Source organism: Harpia harpyja, chromosome 8 (genome assembly GCF_026419915.1).
Source record: "Harpia harpyja isolate bHarHar1 chromosome 8, bHarHar1 primary haplotype, whole genome shotgun sequence".
NCBI classification, from domain to species: Eukaryota; Metazoa; Chordata; class Aves; order Accipitriformes; family Accipitridae; genus Harpia; species Harpia harpyja.
The window spans coordinates 11,761,545-11,783,223 of NC_068947.1; the positions used below are offsets into that span (position 1 = coordinate 11,761,545).

Here is a 21,679-nt window from a genome sequence, read left to right on the forward strand (position 1 = left end):
CTTAATTCATGCTGTTGTCATATGGACTTTGTTTCCCCTGTAGTTTGGTAAAAGGCTCAGGGGGTACCTGTTCGTGCTGAAATCTGCAGGGATTTGGGGACACAGCAGGGAACAAGGGCATTCAGAGAGAAAGCCTAGATCTGCAAGACTCTCACGCTGCAATTCTGCGTCTGCAGGGAGTTGGGCTATGCTACCTTTTCACTTTGTTCTCTGCTCTGAGTTTTACAAGGCACCATGTGTCCCTGTCTCTGCCAGTGGGCTGGTTAAGTCTCTCCCAATTATTCTAGAATGAATAACGTACAGACAAATCTATGCAGTGCTGCCAGCTCTTGTAATTTTGTAAGTCTTGCAATATTTGCTTTTTGTTCTCTTGGCTTTTGCTCCCAAATTAATGCAATGGAATTCATCTTCCCATTAGCAAACAAGAAGAGGAAAAAAAAGCACGCCAGGTGTCCAGTCTACCTGGCAGGATAGGAAAGCCAGGACCAGTGACACAGGAACTCCCTGGCTATTAGAAGTGGGCTCAGACACGTCACCCCCACAAAAGCCGCAGCTACATCACTGCACTGTGGATATTGTTGTAAATAACCCCTGCTCAATAAATCAGACTATCAAATGACTGCTCTTCTCTCTCACTGCCGCCCACCCTTGTCCATGCATTATCTCATAATTCTTTTCTCTTACAACAATTGCACTTTCCTGCTGCGAGCTGCTGGTGGTTTTCCACTCTTTCAGGAGAAAGCCTTCAGGGAGAGTGCTCCCTTCCCCATGCGGAGGTGCCCACAGCCAGATGCAGCAGGGCCCAGACTGAGCCTCAACAGCCAGGGGAGGAGACCAGCCAAGGCAGACCTCTTCAAATAGACAGCTGACCTCCTTGGCAGCTCTGGCCTGAAGAGAGCCCAGTGGAGACACCACAGATACCCTGCAGCATCTTTCCTCAGCAAACATGGGGTGCTGCCCAGGTGGTGGACAGGCCCCCCAGGGTGCACGGGTCCCACAGACAGGAGCCGCTGCTGCATGCCCCATCCAGCACAGGAATGGCACACCTCTGCCGTTTTTAGCGACGGATGCCCTTCGCCCATCAGTCAGGGCTAAGCCTCTCAGCCACCCCTTCCAACACAGATTTCCTGTATTATACTGTCAGATTCCACGTCCTGCATGGGAAGCACATGGGACACAGCTTTTCTTGTATGTTTTTGCCATCTGGCCATTGCTTGCAGCAGAGGCTCCCTCTGCACGTGTGACTTAGCAGTCCAGATGTCCCTCATTTGCAAACCCTTCAGGCAGCCCTGCGATGGAGCATGCCGCCCTGGTCTACCCTGAGCGTGGTACCGTGTCTTCCACAGCCCCCAGGCTAATCCTTGTCGCAGCAACACTTCAGTTTTGGTCAAAGGGAGCATTAACTCTCATTGGGGCACCTTGATGTAAAGATCTAAAGAAAGATCTTTCTTTAAGAAAAAGGTAGGTGGATTGCAAAGGTTGCTATATACAAACTCAGATTACCTTGTTCAGCAAGTTTTTACTTTTATTCTTCTACTTCCTGTTAAAACCCACCATTCGTGAGTGAATCTGAATCGTAGACATGATGCATATATGGAGATGGCGAAGTCATTCTGCTGCTGCTTCTGTTGGTCAAACCCTGTTCCTTCTGTGAGCACATCACGTATAAGGATCGCCTTCCCTTTCTCTCTCACCGACACCAAGCTCTCCTGACTGTGGCTCTCAGGCTTCACATGATGAGAAGCAGTAATTACCTGTGGCACCACTGTGACTACCACTGTTTGCTTTGTAAGCTGTAATGTAGTAAAGCACCTCAAGATGCTGTTTCTGTGTGAGTGACTGGAAGTAACTGGAAAGCTGTGCATTGCCTTGATGAAAACGCAGGCATCAGAGCTCTGCTGCTTCCCTTCTACTCAGGGATAACCCCTGCAAGTCATCATCGCTGATACTTAATGTACACCACAGATGGAGAACACTGTCTTTTTTTCAGTGGTGTAACTCTCCTGATGTAATCATTATCTAAGGATTTCATCAAAATCACTGTTGTGTTACAAAGGTGTCAGTGAGCAGAGAATCCACCTGATATGTCAGAAGTGATAACGTTTTCCTGATACAGCACATAAATTGCCAAGCAAGTGTTCTCTTCATTTACATTGCTTTTACCCCAACGTAACTCCATTAATTACAGGAGGGGTGTGGATCCCCTGGGAGGAAGCTCACCTTTACGGTTCTTGAAATCGATGACAGTGGGTTTCCAGCAGCTTAGCTGTGATTGTTCAGCAAAAATTAGCTCTACACAGAGCTGATGAAACTGCACACACCAGGGTCATTAACAGGCAACGAGCAGCCAAGTCTTGTTTGCATAGTTTGAGAGACTGTTTAGAGTTGGAAACCCATAAATGAATGATAAGATCCTTTGAGGGAAGAGAGTGTTAAACTTTCTACCCTTAGCCAGTCTCTAGCCTGAGTAGGGACTGCCGTGGCAAGAAACTTTTGGGATATCTCCGGTCCATCCCTTGCTCAGTGGCAGAGAGGAGATCACCTCAGAGGAAGGTCTGACCCTGACCTCTTATCCTGTGCCCCTTGCAACACCATGCAAGGGACATTTTTGCCTTGCCTTTTGACAGTGTGACTGCATCTCTTGTATTGATTTTCATGTCCCTTGGGTCTGAAAAGTTGGGATTTTCTGTTTACAGTTAGAAATGTGTAGATCACTTTAAAGCTTTTATCCTAGAAAAATGCACTCTAGGACCAAAATACCTTGCTGGATCTTGGGTGAGGTTTCATGTAGTTTATACAATGCCTGATGCAATAAAAAAACCTTTGAAGTTTGAATAAGGAAACTTCTGGTCTGCACTGTAGGTTTGGCTGATAGGGAGCCCTTCTGTGCTTCAAAGCTTCTTTAAGATGTCAAACATTTTGAGTTAATTAGGGTTAGGAGCTGTTTCACTGAATTTGTGACAGCAGAGAGTTAAATAAAGCTTTGCTTACAAAGTCTCTCACTTGGAAATACACACAAAGCTGTTCAGTGTTAATTCCCAAGTTTGCTTTAAGGTTTTCGGGTAAACATTTTCTCTCCTCTCAATCTCTATGAAGGAGCTCTTCCAGGTCTTTATTTGCCTTCCTTTCACAGCAGAGTTTGTCTAGGCTTGGTGGGGATTGTGCTAACTTTGCCATCAAGTCTGCAGGATGACAGTTAAAACATTTTCTACTTGTGCACCAGCTCTTCAGCGTGATTGCTAACAGAGGGCTGGAGATCCAAATTTAATAGCGGTACTGGTATGATGAGCTAAGAGTTTACAGATGACTTCTGACAGAGCATTCAGAGTATTAAGGGAGGTTCACCGCTTTGGAAAAAGCATCCAAGACTGTGACCTGAGCTAGATGATGGTGTCTTGGTTAGGTTTATTTGTGAAATTTTCACTAGCCCTATAAGAATTTTACAGAGAAGATCTGTAGTCCTTCTTTATTAATAGGGGGAAGACACTAAAACACAAAAAAGAAAATGTATCCTGGAGTGATGTGAGCAAACTCACTTCTCTATGCCATCTGAAGGGTTAATCAGAATATCTTGGGCCTCTAAAACAGATATGAAACCTTTTGTCTTCCCAAGGCTTGACATTTGGGGCTGTAGAAAGGCAGGTCTCATGCCCACCTTGTGACACGAGGCTGAAGGAAACCCCTTGGCTGGTCCCAGTTGGTGTCCCTCACTCCACCAGGAATCTATGGGACTGCAGCCCAACACCTTTTGGGAAGCTCCCTCAAGGTAGTCCCCAGCTGCTCTGGCAGCTTCTCCTCTCTCCCCTGACCATGTACCAGCACGTGGCCTTTTGCACAAGCGGTTCTCACTCATCTGTGCCTGGAGACGGAGCTCCCTCATCCCCGCACCCTGCTGTGGTTGCCACAGTGCAGGGTTTTCGCCAGGCAGGCCACACGTCCTGCTGCTGGAGGCTGCAATACAAGGTTTCCAGCCTCCCGCTGCAGCCCCCAAACCTTGCCAAGCCACGTCCCTAGTGCCACTAATGGCTTACCTACCAGTTGCAACTACTTAGGAGATACAGGTGAATTTGTATGTCTCCTACGAGACGTCTTGCCCCAAGGCGCTCCCTTGGGTGGGTTGGAGCCCCTCGCTACACCATAGCATCTCCCACTGACTGCTGGAGGCATCCATCCTGCCCCACCACATGAGAGGCCGTTCCCCATCGTGTTTCTATCAGACATGTCAGAGGCACTGTGGGTGAATAGAAGACGAGACAGAACTGGGGACCACACCAGCCGGTGAGTCACGCTGGGGATATTCGAAGCGGTTGAGCTCTCCTCACCTACACATCCTTTCTGGGGGACATGTTCAGCTCTTCACAAAGGATTTGTCCCACAATAAGGCAGGGGAATAAACTATGGGCACCTGGCCTTATCAGCCTTAGCCTTTTCATTAAGGATGAAATAGCTAAATGGGGTTTTCTAAGAAGCAGCTGATTTCAGCAAAAATTTACTGGAAGCCTGGCCCAGAAATGAGAAGTCGCTTTCAAAGATGTTGCAAAGTGAATGAGTTGTCTGCAGATTAAGACCATTTATAGTTGTAATATCCACTACTAGTTCTTAAGATACTTGAATGGCATTTCAAGGCTAGAGCTTAGGATTTTGCTAGGATGTAGAACATTCCTCCTCTGTTTGCCTTTTTATTTAAATAATCACTGAATGAGATATTAAGGTCTTGTCTAGACTGGAAAAAAAAAGCAGTAAAATGTTTTATATCAGAAAACCAAAGCAGGCAGCTTCATGCAGACACTACTATGTGACATTAGAGTCTTTTATTGATTTCACTTGTGCCTCTTGGGAATAGCTCACATTTAAAGTTAAATCTAAAAGGTCATTTTTATACTGGAATAGGGGTATTTACATAGGGAGGAGATCATGGTGTAACTGCACCATATACCTGGCAGCTAATGCTATACCTAACTACAGAACTTATGTTATAGGCAACTGCTAACACTCTGATAAGTAGACAAGGTCTTTGAGATTGCATGAGGGAGTAAATCCAGATCTAAATTTTGGCCCAAAGACAGGCTTGAGGCTTATTCATACACATCAGGGTTCAGGTCCTCAACTGGGGTTAGCTGATGCCACTCTATTGATTTCTGAAAAGCTAAACCAATTTACAGCAGATGAGAATCTGCTCCAGATTTCCCAGCTGCCTTAGCAAAAATCTTCTCAGAGCATTGACTGAAGAAAGAAAAAAGGTCTCAGCCTGATTTCAAAGAACGTAATAGACCTTTAATTTAATTGACTTGATTTTATTGGCAACTATTGTATGATGAAATGAAAACAGATGATCTGGATGAACAAGAAAAGGTTAGATAGGAATAACCCATTAGCAAATATCAGGGCATCATCCTATTGTCCTCATTTAATAAAGGAACAGGTCAGTAAGTATAATCATAAACATTTTTACATTTTAGTGAAGATTTATTTGACATCATTACTAGCAGAGAGATGGATTCTTGGAAAAGCAAATGATGAAATAGTCTAGCAGATGAGAAGCTAGCTCCTTTATCTGGCATAAAATGACACAGCTTTACAAATTGACCTGTTTAATTTCACCTTTTATAGCAGCCGAGCAATTACTTCGGACTGCTGTGGGATATTTGATATTTTTTTAACTTCTCTCTGATAATTTTTCTTTACTTACAGCTTCTCTTGCCTGTCTCTAATGTCCTAAGCAATCTCTGCATAGATGTAACTTGATATACAGTATACCTGAGAGAGAAAGACTCAGAGAGGGAGTTGAGTTTCTTCTCAGGGCGCAATCCAGGGTAAAGCTTCGGGTCCAACAATTATGAACATTTAGCATCCAACTGCATTGGTGCTCAGGACAGCACAGGACACAGCTCAGCTTGCTGACCAGCATGGCCATCCCTTGGCCTGCTACCAAGCACGGCTGCTGCCAAGATCTCCAACGGCATGTCATCGAACTGCATTGTTGGGGCCACCATCGCTTCCTCTACCCCAGGTCTCCCACCTTCCTCCCAGCCCTGGGCATTGCCTCTGGGTGCTGCCAACCTCTGCCGATTTGGCATTGTGCTTGCTGGGTCTTGAGAGCCAAGAGGGCCTGCCTGAACATGCTGCAGCGGCTGGGCCGTGAAGGTGGGCAATGTGGCTGGACTCGGGGCTCTGTGGAGTGGGGCAACAAAGCAGGTTACCTGCATCCTCCCAGCCCCAGGAGAGCAGGGAAGGGGTGGGCTGCTTTGGAAACCTGCCCACCACACGAGACCTTGTCCAAAGCAGTAGCTTTTCCCCGTGCCTGCTCCGTGCACCATGTACCAAATGGTCCTATCTCACATGCTGTGCAACCAAGCTGTCAGCTGTCTGGGGCTTGCTGGAAGTCCATCCAAACAGGATTTAAGAGCAACACTAAATTCTCATCCAAGGACAAGAGTACCCTGAGGGAGAGAACAAATACCATACAATGTGAAAGAGAGAAAATGCAGATCAGATGCAGGGAAACCAGACATGATTCCTCACTTAATTCTTTGCTCATATAACTTGCTAGTGGTGGATGCCACTTGTGCAGGAGAAAAGTAAGTTTTAACAAAAGGCTGTCCAGACCAACTTTGAAAAAAAGCTTTTCTGAATCACTACCTGCAAATCAATAATTAAAAAAACATATATGAACTAAAAGCTTAGAGTTTTCTTCATTTTAGCTGGACTTGGTTAGAACTAAATACTCTAGAAGTGCAGCTTTTTTGTGTGTTTATGTGTGCTGGGGTTTGATTTGGCCCTGTAGGTGCAAGGCCTGCAGACTCAGCCCTCTTGCAAAGATGGGACCGGTCACCCCAACCTGGAGCTCCCCACAGGGGAACACCAGCCTCACTCCCCATCACCGGCAGCTGCCCAAGGGCTGCCCCACTCCCCTCACTAGTAGAGACATGGCCAAATCCCATATGAGCATCCCAGGCACTCAGGAAATCTCCACCATCTTACACCACCACCACCCGCACCAGTCTCCTTATTCCCACTCCAGGGGACACGTGTACTGCCGCAGACCTCGTGTGTGCATCGCTTCAACCATATTTCCGAGAGATGGGTCGGTCCTGCCTTGAAAACCCTGGGCTGGGCTTTGCCATGCTCCGGACCGGCTCCATCGTTTCGTGCCAGTTTCTGGCATGTGCCTACCCCAGCTCTTCGCTGAAGATTTCTGCCTCTGTGGCAGCTGCTTGTCCTCTGGCCGGGATGATGGATGCTACTGTTTTTTCAGTTGGGGTCCTTGTCCCTGTCAGAGCACCCCCATGGGTGTGCCACAGGGAGTGCTTAGGCTGTGGTGACTTCTGCTCTGATTTTCTTGTCTCCCATCTCCCCAGCTCCACTAAACTGCTCAAACCTGGCTCTGTGCTTTCAAGGCACCAACCCCAGCCTAACCTGAGGGGCAAAAACCCACAGCTGCTAGTGATAACGCCAAGTATTACCAACACAGCAGTCCAGTGACACCGTATCAGCTCGACTGGACCACCATGGAGATGATCACACAGAAGAAACTTATTTTTACAGTGCTCCTGCCCTTTCTCCCAGTATGCTCCCCTTGGATTTAATGAGCAGAGCCCTTGCAGGCTTCACTCTGTGCTTGCTCACAGGAAGATCACTCGAAAAACAGCGTTCATCATCTAGTGCCATGACCAGGAGCAGGGAGAGGGTGCCAGGGGCTCTGCTTTTGGGGAGAGATGCTGGTGGCTCCCCTTGTCCCAGAGCAGAGGCAAGTTAGAGGCATGTCCTCTCCTCCCAGGGGTGTGAGAGTCCTGAGGGCAGAGTTATGCGATGCTAGGGTGGTCCCTCTAATATCATGTTCCTGCAGGGCGAAGCCCTAACCCCTGCAGAATGCTCCTGCTGCTGTGAGACTAGGTGTCAGAGCTAGCAGGTGCACGCCGGTATTTCCCCATGGAATAGCTGCCTTTCCAATGGAAAGTTGAAAACTAACTATTTTCACCTGAAAATCCAAACACTTTCTGAAAGAAAACCCCAAATCCAACTCTTCCTGCCCCATTTCAAATAGTTTAGTTTTCAGGTCTGCCCTTTTCAACAAAAAAACAAATGAAAAGAGGTGAAAAAAATCAAGATTTTCCCAGGAAACCAATTCTTAGTGAAATTTTTTGGTTTGGTCCATGACAGAGCATCTTGCAGCTGACCTCCCTGTTTGAATGCCGGCAGTAGCTGGAGCCTGTGACGCAGGATCAGGCCCGCTTTCCCTGGCTCCCAGGGCTCTCGCTGTCTGACTACGCACCACAAACTGTGCCTGGCACAGGGTGGGCTCCACAGAGGAGGGCTGTTCCCTGTACTGCACCTTGTTACAGAGGAAAAGCAGCTTGTATCTTAACACGTTTCACCTGGCAGGCATTTCAAAGGCTTCTCCTCTGAATCAGGGCTGCAGGCACTGCCTACATTTCCTTTTGGCAGAAATTGGCAGGTTGAGCTATGAAAAATTCCTTAATCCTGTTTATCTGCTGCCTCCTTCCCAAGAGGCACAAGGCTCTTGTGGCCTCTCCAAGCTTTCCTCTATGCCGCTACCGGAGTTATATTTGCCCATTTGAAGGCCAAATATAGGCAGGGTGAGACGAAGACAACCTGGGGCCCTCGGCCCGCCAGAATTTGGGATTTCATTCTGCAGTGAGGCAGGCAAGTGCAACAGCACTGTGGCCCTTTAGCCTTTCCTGGAACAATAAACTCCACAGCAAATGACTCGTGTCCAGAGCAGGTGTTGGGCACATAAAAATAATCCATTGCCCAGGGCTAGAAGCAGCAAAACGATGACCTTAAGGGAGGAGTGGTGTGGTGAGTCTCACTCCCCCTTGCCTTTTCCCTACTGCCCTGCAGTCCTGATGGGGCAGGAGGAGGGCAGGTTGAGGATGCAGGCAGGGGAGCCTGGGATACCTGTCTTCTGGGCCAAAATCTTGATCTTAATGGCCTGAGCCGCTCGACGCAGGGAGGCTGCTCTGGGCAGCTGAACTTTGTAGCCCCAAGGGTAAGGAGAAAATAAATCAGCTCTGACCTTAACCTTTGCACAAGGAAATTCACTTCTGCGCTTGCCAGGGAGGAGCGCTGGTCTGGTCCTCAGGGTTTCTGCTCGAGGCCAGGCATGCTGGCTGGGCTAGTGCCGGGGTGCTCATGGGGGATAGAGGACAAACCGCGGGGCTAACCAGGGGCCAAAGTGGGGTGGTGGCAGTGGGTCAGGTTGCAAAGGTACGAAGCGAGGCACTGCCGGGGTGGAGGAAGAGGAAGAGCTCAGACAAGGGCAGCGTGAAGGAGGAGGAGAGAGGAAGGGTCTCGCTTTTGGGAAATGGCCCAAGCCCTGTGCCACCGGGAGTGATGCTCACCTCCTCAGCTGGGACCGCAGATCTCCGAACCTCCATGTGGCTGCTGTGGGTGAAGGCATGTGAAAGCCCTTGGGGTGCCCGTGTCTCAACCCCTCTCCCCTCCTGGCCTACAGACAGTCTGTGCAGGCATCCCTTACTCCACGAGGTCCGCGGCGGGGATCTGGGTGGTGAGCTTCGAGGTCCAAATCCCGCTGATGAGTGGTGTGAGGGCTGGCACACCGCTGCAGGGCACTCCCGAAACAGGGCTGATGGCACACACGCATGCACGCGGTGCTCAGCGAGCGTTAGTGCCGAAATCTTGACTTTGCAACCTTAGTGCCGTTTTAGCAAAGTTTGTGTGTGGTTATTGACTGAGCTGGGATCCTGTCTGGATATGATTCACCTTCCTTCCCCCTCAAGGGAGGTACATTTGGGAACCTATCACCAGGCCGGCAGCAGCTCTGTGAAACACCGTCTTCTGGTGGGGCTAAGCAGGGAGGCCACCTCAAGTACATTTCTAAAATCAGCCTCTTTCTGTTATTTACGACATTATTTTGCGTAATGAGCGTTACTCGTGAGCCTGTTCTCTGGGATGGCATACTGAAGGACCATATGTCATGGTTTGGACTGCCAACACATCAACATTGCAAACGTTTGCAGACTGTTTCATATTTCTTTGATTTGGGAATCTGTGTAATTAGCTCCCCAGAACAGCCGGGTAGAGGAAATGCAGTCTGTTATTTAGGCAGAATTAACATCCTCGTTCTCTGTATTGTGATCCTTAGTTTCCTAGCGCTGCTGCCAGAGCAGTGGAGAGATCAGTGCCGAGACATTCGTTCCTTGAACCCGCCTTTGTTGCAAAACTGTTTCTGCTCCTTTGCTAGGCTATCCCAAGGACCCACGGACTGGTACAAGATGTGCTGATGCTGTAATTAGTAAATACCCACTGGAAGTGGCAGCAAAAGATTTATAGCCACCATTGGAGATTTCAGCAAGAGGAAAAACACTGAAGCACTTATGGTCACCATCAGCACAAGTCTGCTGCTGTTTACTGTGTGTTTCCCCAGCCTCCCAGCAGGGTCCAGCTAGCATTTCCTACCCTTTGTGTCGCAGACCTGGTAAATAAATCTTTACTGACCTGTTGTGGCAGAAGTCATGTATGAATGTGCCGGTGGTGAAAGAGTTATGTTATTTTAGTAGGTTAACAAGCCCGTATGGGCTTCTTCGCTGTCAGCATTTGGCCTCCTACCAGGCATATGATCATTCTGTTACGCTTTCCATTCCTGTTCTAGTAGTTTATGCAGGTTGGTTTTTAGCACTGCCTATATACAACCAAAAAGCAAGAGAACACTCGTGCTGAATGGCCTCCCACTCACCTGTGGGTGGGAGCTTCGTGCTTGTGCTTCGGAGCCAGGAGAGGGCTCTGCCCCCAGGTAGAAAGGGCAGGCAGGTGCCTGCACGTGGGTGGTTAGGGCAGCGCTCCCCCCACCTTAGCACAAGCACTGACCCTACCTGAGAGCATAATTTGAAATCTGTGATGCACATGCAAGCAAAAGGAGAGCTTGTTTTGTGCCATTGGAAATAGCATGTCTCCCAAACACATTACCAGCAAGACACTGTGTCTAGTGCTTGATTGGCCTTAATGTCTAAGACCGTATGAGCTCGGCCAGAGCTGTTACTGGTGTTTGGACACCTCTCTTATCCTCCTTCTTCCTCACCCCTGCACAGCCATCTGCACACATGGATTCTCTGTTGCTTGGTAAATGGTGAGTTTATACTGGTCTCTTAAATAGGATAAATTCTTTTCTCTGCCTGGCCAGGGCAACTCTTATGGGAATGAAATCATCTTTGATATCATTGCCTCTCAGTAAATTTAATCAAAATTGGCCAATAAGTTCAGAAGTTATTAAAGTCGGGGGAGGGGATCAGAGTGCTTTGTTTCCATAGGAAAACAGGCAGAAAGGGGAGGGGGGGTGTTATAGAGGAAAAATTGAAATGACTATTTGCAATCTTAGCATGCTATAATTTCTCTCCCTTTCAATTTTCGTCTCTTCCACGTGTAATACAAATATTTTAACTGATCATTATTTCTTCCCATTTACACTTTCTACTCCCTTGGCCAGCTCCACAGGCAGCACGCACAGCCTCCTCGGGTCGTTTTGAATGCCTTCCTCTTCTCAGCCGCTCCTTCTCCCCGGGAGACCTGTCCTCGCTGTGCTGGGAGGGACGTGCTCGGCTCCTCGGTTACAAACGCAGCAGAGTTAGAGCAGGGATAGTTCGCCAGGTACTAACTCATGCTCCCTGGCTCGCGCCACTTGAGCCATGCTCTTCCAGTCACCCTCTTGTGCCGCTGAAAGGTGCTGCGGTCCCCTTGGATGGTTTGACGTAGCGCTGGGCATGATAACAGGAGACGTGGCCGAAGTTAGGTCTGCTGGATGTGCTGGGACATGTCCCCGCTGGGAACCGCCTGACTCGGTTGCAGTAGCTGGCCTGTTGACCCTCGGGCTCGTGGCGTTTCAGCCAGGGGGATGCTATTTTGACAATGTTTCTGCAGATTTAATATCATTTTGGCCTTGCTCCCACTGATATTGTGGCCACAGGTCTGGACATCAGCTGGCCCCAACCTCTCCTTTTGCTCACCTTCTTTCTGATGCATTTTGCCTCACTATCCTCAGCCCTGGGTTGTGGGCTTTGCTTTCTCTGGGGAAGGGCTCAACAAACTGCTTCTGCCTTTAGTTATGCCTAGGTCCCTTCCTCTCCCTCATGTTGCCTGCTTTGGTTCATAATCTTGAAGTTTTTCAAACCTCAGGGTACTTTTTTGTTATTTAGTCCTGTTTCCAGAGGTGTTTTGGGAAGCTTGAGGCACTCATCCATACTGCTTAGTATTATTGTCTCCCTTGGTCACCATCCTGGTTTCAGTCCATTTCTTTTCCATTTGGCTGCCACTTGACCATACAAAAGTTTTGGGTAGCTGTAGTGGTATAACGAGGCAGGAATTTGACTCCTAAAAAGGCTTCAGAAAGAATTGGTCTCTGGGTTTGTTGGGAGCTTGGTTGATCAGTGTAACAGAAACAGGAATTATTTGCTCTGACCCAGAAGATTGTGTTTGTAAACCAGGTGAAAGGCAAGAAGGGCTCATGATGTGTTAATTTGTTTGATCAGAATCTGCTCAGAAGGTAACAAGGTTTTGGTAAGGTTTTTGTGAATGAGGCTGCCGTTAATACCTACTTACAGGTCACAGTGACCCTGAAGGTTTCTGATAAGACATTTGCAAAGTCATTGTGATTATGTGAACATACGAGTAAAGGAATTGATATTCTCCCAATGATAAAAGGCCAACTTCAACATGTTGCAGAATATTTGCAAATGAATGTAGAAAATAGATATTTGGGGTCATAAAAGGGCATGCTTGAGAAATCGTTTCTGGGGCTTTTCCCAGGGTGATACTCTTGGTCTGCCAAGCAAAGGAGGCTGTGAGCATGGACCAGATAACAACTCACTAATAAGTTTTTTTTTGTAAAAAGGCCCCTTTGAGTTAGCGGTTAAAATGCTCTCTCCTCCCTTGACTTCTGCTGGAGTAAGCCTGTGACTTTCTGAAATAATTTTTATCTGTGTGTCAAGAATTTAACCTAGAAAGCATAACTTGTCTGCATTAATTAAGCTTTATCTAATCTCCAGCTTAACCAATGGTCAACAAACAAACAGAGCTTTCTCAGAATGGGTATGCCTTGCGTTTACATGATCCACAGCATAGTTTAAACTCCTGGGCAGAAAGGTGTTCCCCAGTCATTTTGTGGTGCATTTTCTGGGAGGAATGAATCCCCTCCTTACAGATTATTTGTGTCAACCATAAAATATCTCTAAGCCTCTTCTTCCAGGAAATGCGGATGCCAGAAGAGGTCTGTTCGGACAGTACAGCATCCCCCAAGCATCCACAGGGTCTGACACCTGAAATAAAATGCTCATTTTGTAAGATGTAGTCTTATTTTGCATTTTTTTATTTCCTTCCTTGCTGCATCTACTTGCCCAACCTAGTGCCTCTTTGAGGATGGTATGGATTTCCATTTCCATCACATCCAAGCTGGAAAATATTACTAAACCCATGTCTTCTACAGCGTTGTTTACACAGAGTTGTGGGTACATCCCTAGGACTGATCAAGACTGGAGTTATTTTGCTATGTTGCCAGCAACATAAGCCAGATGGGCATTTTGAAATGGAATTGAATGAAAGACGAGAAATGATGGAGTGACAAAATATATATGTAGTGTACGTACAGTGAGTGCCTGCGCATGTGTTTTCAAAGGATATCAAGCTGCTACCACAATTGTTTTCATGAAAATTAAACCCACCAGGACATTATGTTTTCACAATAGGATTCTTAGGGTTTTTTTTTCTCTCTGAGGCAATCTCACTGTTGTTCACATCTGAACATGAATATCCTGTTCCAGCTTGATTTTAGTTCAGAGGGAGAGTTGTGAAAGATATAGTTAACTCAGGTCTTCTCATTGTCTCGGAGTTTCAGCGAGGCAAAGGCATCTGGTCTTCCCCTGGCTCTAGATCTAGAGCTGAGCAGCCCTCTCCAGGAAGGGAGACAGAGAGAAAATAAGAGGAAATGTGCAACAGTAAGGCCCATGGGTGCTAAGAGAGCTATGAGGGAACCTGAAACGATACAGGAAAAATTCCTCCAGGCTCAGCAGGAGGTGCATCACCTCCTTTCAATGTTTTTTCACCCTTGAAACCTTCCATGGGAAGAAATGAAGATGGAAAAACCTTTTCACTTGTACATGACAGGATGCCAGCAAGTGGCAGCAGCTCCCTGCCTGACAAAGAGACTGTCCACATCTCAAATCAGCTGCCTGCTCTGTTGTTTATCTGAAAACAGGACAACAAAAAAGTGTGCAAATCACAAGCTCTTCTGAGGCTGCTGGAATAGCTTAGCCCAGGGCTGACTTGAGGGGCTGCAAGACCTGGAAGCTGGGGAAGTGTCCTGCTCTGATCCCCTTGTGGAGAGGGCCAAGAAGGAAAGGAGAAATGTGGGGTTTAGGAAATACGGAATTCCTTTTTTGCAGGAGGAGCTCCTGTTGCTATTCTGGTTTCTGCATCTTCAATCATCAAATGCAGCTTTTGTCTTTTGATAGGGCAAGGAGGAAAGTATTGTACAATAGCTGTTCTGACAGCGCGGCACACCCCACTTCAGTGGTTTAAAGCTTTCTTTGTGCTGAATTTGTTCTTATAGTGCTAATGACCAGGTTGCCATAAATAGGCACTAAATAGGTCTGGACACGGTAAAGGAAAGTGAAGGTCAATGTTAGCTCTTATGTTGTACTTTAGATCTCTGTATCAAAGAACTTCATAAAGAAGGGGAAGGTGCGTTTTCAAATTGGGCTTCCTTTTAGATACAGAGGGGGAAACTGAGGCATGAAAAAGTGGTGTGACTGTGAGTCACGCAGCAAGTTGTTTGTCAAAGCAGGATGGGGACAAGAATGGCCATGGCCTCTGCCTAATGTCCTGCAGGGTTGCTGCCAAACAGCAAGTCATCACCGTATAGGGCAAAATTAATTCCCCATTGAAATCAAAGGTAAACTGCCATTGACTTCAGTAGAGACAGGAATTCATCTGCAGCCCAGCTTGAGCAGCCTAAGCACTGAGCCATGTATCCCATCTAAATGTCCAGTATGGGAAGGCAGATGTATTTGGGATGCTGGGGTGCAGGTGCTATGCTGCATCAGGAAGGGATGAAAAAGAATGTGAAAAGTGCCTGTGTGTGAAAGCAGGGGCTAGATTTGGTGGCCCATGCGGAGCTGATATCTAGGAAGCTTGGAACAGGCTTCCTAGAGAGGTGGTCGATGCCCCATGCCTGTCAGTGTTTGAGGCATTTGGACAATGCCCTTAATAACACCTCAAGGGAGGTGATCTGCCCCTCTACTCCAGTCTGGTGAGACCCACCTGGAGTACTGTGTCCACCTCTGGAGCCCTCAGCACAGGAAAGACATGGACCTGTTGGAGCGAGTCCAGAGGAAGGCCACGAAGATGATCGGAGGGCTGGAGCACCTCTCCTATGAGGACAGGCTGGGAGAGTTGGGGTGGTTTGGCTTGGAGAAGAGAAGGCTCCGAGGAGACCTTATTGTGGCCTTTCAATACTTAAAGGGGGCTTATAAGAAAGACAGGACAGACTTTTTAGTAGGGCCGGTAGCAATAGGCCATGGTGTAATGCTTTTAAACTAAAAAAGGGTAGGTTCAAGCTAGACATAAGGAAGAAAATTTTTACAATGAGGGTGGTGAAACACTGGCAGAGGTTGCCCAGAGAGGTGGTAGATGCCCCATCCCTGGAAGCATTCAAGGTCAGGTTGGACAAGGCCCTCAGCAGCCTGATGTAGTTGAAGATGTCCCTGCTCATTGCAGGGGGGTTGGACTAGGTGACTTTTAAAGGCCCCAACCCAAACCATTCTATGATTCTATGCTTGAACTTTTGTTCAGCCCTGAAGTGGTCAGGCAGTTGGACTAGATGATAGTTGTAGGTCCCTTTCAACTGAAATATTCTATTCTATTCTATTCTATTCTATTCTATTCTATTCTATTCTATTCTATTCTATTCTATTCTATTCTATTATTTTTAGGGTCCCAGCACCTCACAATGTGTCTCTGATGGCTTGGTCACTGAGCCTGCCACTCTGCCAGGGCATCACCATTTGCAAATGGGTGAGAAACATGCCCTTGTGAGATGTTCGAGTGTCCTCCCTCTCTGCCTTTCTGACTAACAGATGCAAATGACTGTGTTGCACCTTGTGTGGGGAAGAAAGCCATGAGGCATTTTTAAGGATGGTGAGTGCAAGTGGTTTTGTGTCTACATTTCCTTTTCCTGCCCTAAGCAAGGCTTTGAGTGTTACAGCATGAGCACTGAACCACTCCTTGGATGTACCTGACCTCATCACCAGCCACATGAGCCCTGTTATGTCCCCAAACCTAGGGGAATGTAGGATGTGCTTCCCTTTTCAACCTGCTGCAGCAGCAAGACCATCAGGTCCACAAGCATCCAAACTGGCAGGCATTTTAATAAATGGGGATAAGCCAGAGCCTAGCTTGGATGCAACCTCTTAGTAAGACTCTGGTGGTACAAAACTAACAAATTAGGCAGGGCAGAGTCCCTCTGAGGTTGGAAACGCACTCCTCTGGGTACCAATGGTTGGATGGGCAGGAGAACAAGGCACAGTGTGGCACCACCAGCTCAGCTCCAGTGGCAGCCGCTGCTGTGGGTGCCTGGATATCTCATGCGAGATCAAGCACAGTCGCTGCCTAAGAAGGTTGGTTTTCACTTCAAGACCTTGCAAGACCATTCTGGGTTGGCAATACTGGCCTGTGCCCTGCAGCCACCCTTTGGGGACCACATTGCCCACCATTCCCCAGGGGTTTGTGGGGTTGAGCAGAAACCAACCTCCTTGCTGTTGCAAAGGGGTTAACGGATGGCCAAGGGACACAGAGCCGCTCGCTGCTTTATAACACGGTGACACATGGCAATTCGTACTAGGTGGGGAGGACACAGACGTGACTGGTTATATCCATGGAGGCATTGCCAAATATTGCTGGTATCTGCCAGCCCACGGGTCTACGTTTAGCTTGCAGTGGCTCAGGAAATATGCCGAAAGGAAGAAAGAGAGGGAGAGGTTGTCCTTCAAGGGACGCTGTCAGCTGTGGTTGTCCTAAGAGGGTCGAGCTCATTTCTGGGCAGCTCTCGGCATCCACTTCAGTTCATGTAGGTCTGGTGTTTGTGAAACACCCTGTACTGGCTGGTCAGACCCAGAGTGACCCATTCCTCTTCTCTTTCTAAGAAACAAGCCCTCCCTTTTGACTCCTTTATTTTTCCCTACCGCCTGTGCCTGCTCAGAGCTCCCCTGGGATCAGCTGCTGACGGGGGCTTGGGTGGCATCTGCCTGCAGCCCTGCGGGAAGCTGAGCCTGAGCAGGCATTTTCCAGAAGAAGGCAGCCAGTGCCGGGTACAGAGACCCACTTTCCAAGTGGGGCAGGCTGGGTTGGAGCCCAGGGTATGCCCTTTTCTGTGTGGCACGCTCCCATGTAATGTGACCTGATGTCATTCTGCTGCCACGCGGTGTTGCGACAGGGCTTGCTGGCCTTTGCATTGTGCAGGCAGGACATTGCATTCCTCCCCTGAACTGAGGGACCACTGGTAAACCACACAGGATGCCAACCAAATTTTGCTATTCTTCATTTTATGTTGCTTAGGATGAAAGTATTATTTGACCTTAAATTACTCTTCTTTTTGAAAAGGGAGCTTGTTTCTTCAGAAAGATGGATTTGATTCTTAGGTTTTGGAATAAATCTGGTATGAATCCACCCATTGTTTGATGCTGCCCGTCCTTCATACCCAAACAGGGAAACCACTGTAGTGGCTGGCATTAGATGTCTGTCGTTCAGGTAGAGAGACTGAACCATGCTCTGTGCTCTCTGACTGTGTTTCAGGCAGCAATCCAGGAGCAGGGACACTTCTGGTTACAGTGCAATGCAGGCTGTGTACCCAGTGTAAATTAAGTTTACCGCACACAGGTAAACAAACAGCTCTGTTCTTTAACACATCAGCTCGAGTGGGAGACAATCCAGTGTGAAATGCTTGCATTGAGATGAAATCACATCTTTTCCACTTCCTCATTTCATCCTAATCCTAATCATCCTGACTTGAGCCTGTGCTAGTCTGTAGAGAGGGTGAAATGCAAAGAGGTAGAAAATCAGCTCTGAATCTGCTGCTGCAAAAATCAGCTCCCTGGCTTCTCATCTTCAGCAGACTTCTTGCTGCTGATGCAAAATGTAACATATCTTCCTCCTAATTCCCCTACCTGCACTGCGGACTGTAACACAACAGGTTTCTTTTGCTTTGGGCATTAGAGAAACAAGATGGAAATGACAGAGATCTTTCATAGAAAAGTAAAGATGGGAATATCCAGAAAAGGGAGAGAGTAAGTCAAAATTCCAAACTGCCTTCCAAAGAATTGCACTCAAGAATTTAGGATATGTAGTTGCTCCAGTCAAAGATAAGTTTGTGGGCTCGATAAAAAAGAAATAGGGGCCAGCTGAATAAAATAACATGACTTTTGGAATCTGGACTGTCAAATGATAGTATTCAGTGTTAGTATTCTGATCTAAAAGAAATCAATGAATAAAATGCTCATTTTACTTAGATGGCCAATGTCTATCTACTATTTACATGTCTTACTTTCCAAAGTCAGCACAACTATTGGGAAAAGAATTGTATTTTTCTATTTTTGCTTCACATTGTGTAAATTCTATCTGCAGCTTTTTAGTTATTGGTGCTAATGATGGATCATAAGCAACCTGGCTTGACTCTGGGAATGCAGGCAGGGTTTGCAACGGTAGCACTTTAGAAGACCTTCCTTTTGACCTCCTGATGCAATTAGCCATGTCTCACTGAGAGGCTTACTGTGCACAGAGCATCCCCTCTGAGTACAGCTGTAATGAACAAGCAGAAATTTCTGAGACAGCACAAACTTGTAAACCCTTCCACAAGATGATTATCAAATGACAGCAGGTTGAAAGTATGTAATGAGAAGCACGGGTTCACTGACTAAGCATCCCTAAAGGGACTAATGCTTAATCCTTTCATAGATGGTGCCCTCTCACCCTGCTCTGAAGGAGGACAGGCAAATGCGCTCTAGAGAAATGATGTAATTGAGAGTAAGGTTGATCTACTGCTAAATGTGAGTAATATGGATCTTGCCTTCTTACTGACCTGCCTAGAGCAGGCCAGGCTATCAATCAGGCCACTCTACATAGTCCTTGATTTGTCCCTACCTCCTTGTCCCCGCTCCTCTCTTTTGGGAGGCCAGCAAGGGCCCCTACCCAGCACATGCCAGTAAAGGCTTACAGTCTCAAGGCAGTTGAGGCTGATAATCTCAAGCGTTGCCTTGGTCCTGTGCCAGCTCTGTGCTCCCCTATTCATACACATGCTGAGATGTCTTAAGGGATACCTCAACTTCCATATAGCTGCAATACTGAAGTCTTAACTCTAAACCAAAGCTGAAGTAAGGAGCTAGAGGGTAAGTATGTTGCAAATCACTGCACAAACTAATGTCCATTTGGCTGCAACATGTAATTCCCGCTGCTACAGAGTACTAGGTACAGCCCAGGCTGAAAAGGGTGCAGGGTATCCAGCTACAAGAAGACCAAAACCATCATTAGTCATTTCTGAAAATCATTCCCTGGAAGCAATCATGGTAGTGAGAATAGATTTTCAGTGCTTATGCTTATTTCTCTCATGGTTAGCAGCTCTGGCTATCACAACTCCTCAGCAGGACATGCATATTAGTGCATTAAGATAACCCTGAGGGCTTGTCATCTACAGAGCACATGCACAGCTAGCAGGGAAGAGGGGACAGTTTGAGTACCAATGTCCTGCACAAGTTTGTACGATCCATGCTAACAAGCTTGTGTTTGTTAGATATTTTTATCCAGGCTAGGTCTTAGGACACCAACTCATGTGTATGTACCTACACACCATCACACCTCCTGACTGCGCCTACAGGCATCACCCTGACATCACCCCAGTATCTCCCTGGAGTCTCCCAGCCATCACCTCTGCATCACCCCTGCATCACCCTGGCATCCCAGTGACTGCAGATGACTGCAGTATCTCCCTGACTGCTGGGGATGTCCTGAGAGCTGAACAACTGGCAGCTGGTTTGGGATACTGCGAATTCCTTGTGCTAATGTCCTCTTCTGCCCCCCCCCCCCCCCGCCCTGCCTCACCCCTGCCTCTGCCCTCTGTGCTCTTGCTCTGCAGCAAGGGGCTACATAGCAGAGGAGGCATCATACAGATTTGTCTGGCAGGTTTGTAATGAGAGGGGTGTGATGACCCTGCACATTCATCAGATGCTCATTTTCAGCCTGGACCTATCCGTGATGTTTTTATTATTTTTCTTCCTCCCTCTGCTCGGCTCAGGCTGCTTCGGGAGAAGTGGCACGTAGGCACATGCGTCCTTGTGCACACTATACTTGTATAAACTCCATCAGGAAGTCATCTGGCCAAACTTTCCAGAGCTCTGCTTTTAACTCTTCCCTAGGCAGTCTGTATTGGCAGCCTGGGGATTTCTAGGGAGCATGGACATGTGCATTCATCCTCCTGTTCTGTTTATTGATTCCCACTGCTCTCCTTCCTACAAGCCCCAAGCACATGGCTGTGCAGCTTTTGCACCCATCCTACTCTGAGTACTCATCAGAAAGAAGTCCCCTTCAGCTGCACCCATGCACACGTGCACCCATGGGGCTTTGCAGTAAAACACTGTGTTGGCTTTCCTGGAGGTAGCAAAAGCCAGTCACCAAAAAGTGCTGCAGCAGAGACTGCCCCGGTGGGGCAGGAGGAAGAAGCACTGGTGGGGCAAGGCTGTTGGCGGGGGCAATTCTCCCTTGCGGTTGTTATTTCAGAAGCATGTCTTTACCAGGCATGTGAGTAGCAAAGGAAGTTCTCACAGCCCTTAAATGTTTGCTGTGGTCAGGGAAAGATTAAAAAAAAAACCCCAACCCCTTTGTAAGTAAGTGACCCCGTCTGTCTTCAGTGAAGACGTGTCTCACTGTATGTCCCACTCTGCACAGAGGCATGATTACACACCCACATAGACACATCAGTGTGCACACAGACATTTCAAAGAGCTGAGAAAAACCCTGTGAGACTGTTCACGTAGGAGAAAGGCTGCTATTCCACCCCGTGACATGTGTGGATTAATAGTTCTCCTAATTGTTAAATGCAAAACAACAGTCATTCCATTTTGTTGGTGCCTGTTAATCTGCCCATTGCCAGATTTCAATGGCTCTTACAAGATTTTGGAGCCTACTGCACAGGATTGAATAAATGGAATTGCTGAAAATGTTATCCTCTGTGAGCGGGTATGGAGCAGGGATGTCTGAGCTCATTTGCTGTTTGGCCAACAGTGCCAGCTATTTTTTGCTCCTGCTTACCTTGGTGTGAGTATGAGACCTGAGTCAAACCAGCAGATCTCCGCTGGAGAGGTGCCACTAATGGTAATGCTGTCTCTCTTAACTTACACCACTGTAAAACAGCCCAGAGTTTAACCATTTATCCATGAAGCTGTTCACAGACATTTGCCCCTGGTTTACTGTATATTCGTTAATCTTCTCTAGTGTTACAAAACCATGGCATGGTGAAATAGCTTCAGCGTACAGGTCTTGATTCTTCTCCTGGGCGCACAGCTGTAAATTAGAAGTAACTTCATTAAAGTTAATTAGGTTATCCTGGTGTTGATTTTGCCTTCTCTATCAGATTTACAGGTGTCTGTCTGAGAGGGGTATGTGTTTG

At 47.4% G+C, this 21,679-nt stretch overlaps 1 long non-coding RNA gene across 1 annotated transcript; it reads right to left on the minus strand.

Moving 5' to 3' along the window:
- Positions 1 to 5,252: 5,252 nt before the first annotated feature.
- LOC128145100 (uncharacterized) lies at positions 5,253 to 9,872 on the minus strand. The gene is made up of 2 exons (XR_008236348.1): positions 9,363 to 9,872; positions 5,253 to 6,440 (listed from the first exon to the last, which is right to left on the minus strand). It is a non-coding gene; the product is annotated as an uncharacterized LOC128145100 (long non-coding RNA).
- Between the last annotated feature and the right edge of the window lie 11,807 nt (positions 9,873 to 21,679).